This window comes from Pelecanus crispus, chromosome 1 (assembly GCF_030463565.1).
Source record: "Pelecanus crispus isolate bPelCri1 chromosome 1, bPelCri1.pri, whole genome shotgun sequence".
Lineage (NCBI taxonomy): Eukaryota > Metazoa > Chordata > Aves > Pelecaniformes > Pelecanidae > Pelecanus > Pelecanus crispus.
The window spans coordinates 181973174-181979173 of NC_134643.1; the positions used below are offsets into that span (position 1 = coordinate 181973174).

Sequence of the window (6000 nt, forward strand, 5' to 3'; positions counted from 1 at the left end):
GGACAGGTGGCATTTTTAATAGGATTACCAGAAAAATTAATGGAAACAACATTTCTTTTATATAAACCATTTAGTTTGGTTCATTGCACACACAACCTGTTCAGCTTATACTATGCCCTCACTCAGCCCCTGCAAATTGTATCCCTGCTGTGAAGTATGATGTGATCAAATAGGTTTGTTTTGAATTTCCATAAATGATTTTATTTCAGCCTTTGAAGTTACTCATTTAAGTGTAATCAGACTGGTAAATCCTGCAAAGAGAAGTACATATTAAGAATTGCTACTATTTTTTCCTGTCATTGAGGTTTTTTAAAGGCTTTGTTTATAATGGTACCCTAAATGTATTTTCCAATCTGTTGCCAGTTCACGTTTTTGCAAGATCTGTTCTCAGTAAAACTGCTGAGAATTCTCTTTTTTCCTCAGTCCTTGTTTAGGTCAAACCTTCTATTTTTTGTTCTTTTTTCCCCCTCTGTTCCAGCCTACTGAATTAATGGTAAATATTCATGGACTATCTAGATTGATAGGGTATACTAAATTAAAAATTGTTTTCTGTCATGACTACATTTATCATGTCTCTCATACCAATCTTGTAACTTTAATACTAATCTAATCTGTATTAAAACAAGTGATTTAACTTATAGATATTTGTGGAGATAGTAATTACCTACTTCTGTCACTGTGAGCTTGCAATCAGGTTTCCAAACTGTTGCTTACCACTGCAAATCAGTCAGAATGCAACCATATTTAAAAATGCAAACAAATACATGTAGGTGGTGGTACTCTTGTTGAAACCCCATCATCTTCATCATCCGATTCAAAAGAAAAAGAGAGGAAAGCAGAAGTTCTGAATAAGTATCATGAAGCATTTAAACATTGTTGTGTTTTCTTCTAAGCCACTTTTGTTGGCAGAAATCTATCAGCTGCAACTAAAATGGCTTTTAACTGAACCTGGGAGAAACTGGAAAATCCTGCCTGGTAAATAAGGCCCTGTCTTTTCTCTTCTTGTCTCCTCTTCCATTAAAAAAATGAAAAGACTCAAAATCTCTAAAGTGATCTGAGATCAGGGAAAATTTATTTACAGTCAACATAGAATTTGAAGGGGGAACAAAGTTATAACAGAGGCAACTGATCAACATACCATATTTTGAAAAGACTTGGCATATGTCAGAAGGGTGAATCATTTGTCTGACCTGATCTATGAGTTGGATACAGGAGAGAAAATACCATTTATCTGTTAAACATAAAAAAAAGGAGCTGATTTGCCTAGTCCGTGCAACATAGTATAATATATTTCAAAACGGTTCATCGGCACTTGCAAACTGAATAGCAGTTTGAGGGTATTCAGTCTTTTGAAGATCATATGCATTTCTATTCCAAATTCAGCCAGAATTATTATTAGCGGCAAAATGAGTTTATTTTACTAGGGTGATTTAAGTTACCAGTAAATCTCTTGTGCAGTTTTGTTTGGGTTTTTGTTTTTTGGGTTTTTTTTTTTTTTTTTATTTGCCTTTAGACTGTCTTCAGAATCTGTTCTCAGGTTCTGGTGTGCACAGCCTTGAGTGACCTCACCTTCCATTGGAGTCAGGTTGTCATTATCCCACCAAGAATCAAATTAGGTTCTATGGATCTGATTTGCTGCCTATTAAAACTGGAAAGCTTGCATCAGGCTCTGGGTCAATATTTGTTGCAGGAAAACAGGAAGAGTTTCTGGTCTCAAAGACCATGTGTAAATTGTGGGTGTTGGGAACATTTTCCAGCTGCCGACTCCAGATGTGGAACTTGGCCACGTCCTAGCTTCATGTTGGGGCAAGACCCAATGTACACATCTGAAGTTCCACCCACTCCCTGGGTTCCATGAGAAGAAAACTTAGTCGCTAAGGGTTATGTTGTGGTCCAGCCAGGTTCCTAGTCTGGACTAGGGAGGACTGCAGGAGACACTGCAGAGCACTTCTGCCCCGCACTGTATGACCGCAGAAGTCAATTACCTTAGATTTCCAGGATTTTTTCCTTATTAGAGGATAGCAGATTTTCCAGTTTTACTGAAAGCAGGCTATAGAACTGCAAATGATCCTGGGAAAAAGAAGGTAAGTTCAAGTACACAATGTTAGTTCAAGTACTTGACAGCCATTATCAAACCAAGTATCTAATTTTGTAACCTGTAATTATGTACTATTTGATGATGCACATTTGGTTTTATTAGGTCTGATTTCACAAGAAGGACTTACGTGAAGTATAGGAGTCATATTAGAAAAGATCCATTCACTTTAATGTTAAAATTCAGGCTCCGAGTCTTTTCAGGTAAAATAAAGTTTCTATGACTCAAAGAGTTTGCTCTAGATAGTCCCTCAATCTTGGTGAGGTATATTTTATTACTTATCCTGCTCAGCTGTTATCTGAGGTCTTACAGATCTCCCAGCTGAAGTTGCAAGAAGTGTATTTTTGATGTTTTTTGTGGGGATGAATACTCATTCAGCTCTTCAGTGATGTTGTCTGTTAAATTTGGAAATAGCATAGGAAAGAGGAACTAGTGGAGAACCTAAGGACTAGACTGCTGAATCCTGATCCTCCTCTTGCTCATTGATCTGAAGTGTTTCAGAAAAAGAGTTCAAAATAATCAGTGGCTTGAAAACTAAACACACACCCCTTGGAGATGTGGATCCTAATTCCTTGTAGGCAGAAGAGAGAATTGAACTTGTAACACATTTCCTGGGCAGTATCCTTAATCACTGTGCTTTGTGTAAAAGAGGGAAGTATATTTTACCGTCACCCCTTTGCCCTTACAACTCAGACTGTGGTCATATGGGGTCTGCAAGGTGGAAGTTGTAGCTCAGTCCTATTGCCAGACTTTCTCTATTTACTAGCTCCAGGTAGCTGCATATGATTTTCTGTTGACTTTAGACAGACTATAGTTCTACTTGTTAACTTCATTAGATCCTAATTTGCAGTACCTGGTTTGGGTAATGTTAAATGATGTTAGAGGCAGTGGCCGCTCATAACACCCCTTAACTGGTACCTGCCTAGCAATAGCTACCCTATACATTATATAGGAACGCAAGACCCATCTCACTTCAGCCCAAGAGTCCCTTCTGGGGGACAAACACCTAAAAATTAGTTGCTTTAACACCAAATTTAGATGCTTAAGTGTTCTATTGGATCTGGCCCTAGGGCATCAGATTAGAATTTTCTGTCTGCATCAATTTATATTTTTTTAGATTGACACCAACAGCAAATGAAGCCTGAATGTCATGCTTACATTTTAAATTGAATATGTTATTTGAGGTGTTATGGGAAGGACACTCTCTTGTTGAAAATGTGCATGCTGTTTTCTATAACAAAATATAAAATATTCACCATGTTCAGAAAAGAAGCTAAACGATTGCTTTCAGAAAAGCTTTTAAACTATGATATTAATGGAAATTTCTTAAGTAATTTTCAGATAATCAACAATAACTGCTTCTTGACTACTATGATAGCAGCAATTAAGGTATAACTTTATCAAATCCACATATTAAAAAGTCCCAGTCTTTCTCTCTGTTTTTATTTTAAGTCCCCCCATAGAGATGTGAGAAATCTTAGACCTCTGGCTAATATCTTATAAAATGGAATATTAAAATTCCAAAATATCCTTAGTGCAAAGTGGAAAATAATTTAAATATTCCAAAGTTACAATTAGAATTGTATTTTCCTATTAGCAGTCATGCATCAAAAAGGGAACTAATGATAAATAAGTCATCCTATATATTTAGATATTCATTCTGCATTATCAGCAGTAAATTCTTTTATAATATATACGTAATATAAATATATATCAAGCATGCTTATTCACCTTAATAAATACAGAAACACATATGAGTATTTTTTTATAAATATGAAAGACTCAAAGGAAATTTTAGCATTCTCTTCTACCTGAGCTGTCCTCTAGCAAAGTCAGCAAACAAATGACCTGGAACTTTGCTTAAATTCTGTTTCTGGTCTGTGTTATGATTTTAGTTAGTTCTCTGGGAAAGCCCTTTTTTAAAGGGAATTGTTACCAGTTGATGTACAGAGGAATTTTCACTCACCGTTCTGCTGTCCAGCTGCTTGTGTAAACATACTTTATCTGTTCATTTTCAGTTTTTGTATACATACATACACAGAGGTACTTATATAATATGTTTATTTTACTGAATATTGCATTTTAATATAACAAGAAGAATATAAACAGACCTTGATGCATATCTATATCCAAATATATTTACAGTTAACATGTTTCAGGTCTACATTCTCACTTCACTTCTTAAATGTTACCTATTAAATCTTAATATATTAGTCTGTAATTCCTTGAGATACTGAGTTTAGGCTATGTATTTATGCACCATCTAGCACATTGTGAAAGTGATCTTGATTTGAGCTTTAAATACTTCTCAAACCCTAAACTGATAGTAGCCAAATTTGTAACCTGTGACAAATAATATAAAGATCCACTAAACGAGAGGCTTGAGAAAGCTGGTATCACCAAAATAACCTTTCAACACTCTCGTTGTTGGTGTGTCTTTTCACTCAGCCCAAGAAGCTCAAGAATGCTTAAAGTACATTAAAAGCTATTACAGTTAATGGACTACAAAGATGAAAAATGAAATGGCAAGTTTTTTCTTAATGGGATGTTATTTACTAAGACGCCAGAAAACATCTATTTTTTTGCATAGAAAACACAGAAGCGTTTCATATTATTGAATAGGATCTTAATAGTATGTGTATGCAGGAAGGAGTGCAAAGGTAGTACAAACTTCTGAAAGTTTTTTTAGCAAAATATTGGATAAGAGTATTTCTAGAGACTCTCCCTAAGCCATCCTCCAACGAGGCACTTCTTCTGCAGACTTGTTTGCTACTAGGGACCTTTATTCTGCTAAGGTAGTAGTAGTTTTGGCACAATTTATGGGAGATTTGCTGTACTGTTTTCACTTGACAGATATGTGCGCATCAGTTCCAAAACATCCCAGGCAAACTGGACTCATTGCAGCCCAATTGCACATATGTATACTGGCTATTCTATATTTACAGTGGCTCAAATGCATCTTGGACATACCTGACTTTCTGAATAGGCTCAAATGAGTTACATGTGCACGAAAGATCTGATGTATTCTCAATCTATTGAAACAACTGTGTATGTACAATTCCTCTGTTCCTTGTGCCCCAAACAGTTCCCAAAAGGTACTTCTTTTTTTTATTTCTTTTTTTTTTTTTCCCATCTTCCTTTTCAATGGTCATTATGTGTCCTTCATTTAATAGACCTTAACATGGTCTTTATAGTCTTTGATGGTCTTTATTACATACAGAGGGGAGGGGAGCTAAAAACCCCTTTGAAATAGTTTGTATGCTCATTTTCATTTTTTTAATGAATTGTTAAACAGAAGATGTAACGGTAGTTGATAAGATGTTAGAAAGGACTTTTTTTATTGTGCTACCACATTGCAGTTTTTAAATCATTAGTTCCCTTTGTGTTTGCTGCTAGAAAAGATGGGTTATAGGGAATGAAGTTAATGAAGTTATGGCTGTTCCCACTAAGCAGGGGTATGCCTCATAGCACCATGAGGGTGACCAGACAAATATGGTTCTTTTTCTCTAAAGTAGTTATGTTTAGTTTTCCATTTTGCTAGTTAAAGAAGTGCATTGGCAGGAGAAGAAAAAAATACATTATGTGTCTAGCTGGTCTAGAATTGAATTCTGAAGACATTAAGAAACACACAATTGTTTTGTGAACATGAAGGGAATATAGAGTCATACATATTCTTCCTGGAAACACACAGAAGTGAATGCCTTGGCTTTAACGGAAGAAAATATTTATCTCCTAGGCTTTATTTGTACCCCTTTAATCTTATGGTTACTCTTACAGAAAAGAGAGCTTACAGCAAAATTTTAAGAATGTCTTCCACTTGAGACTGCTTGAAGGAACTATTTCAAAAGTGCTAATAACCTGCTGTGCAGTTAGCTTTAAGTTTTCTCTAACTTGTTCAAATGCAA

The 6000-nt window shown here is 35.5% G+C and overlaps 1 protein-coding gene across 1 annotated transcript in view; it reads left to right on the forward strand.

Moving 5' to 3' along the window:
* DACH1 (dachshund family transcription factor 1) overlaps positions 1–6000 on the forward strand; it is a 338069-nt gene that overhangs the window by 268400 nt on the left and 63669 nt on the right. The window lies entirely within an intron of this gene.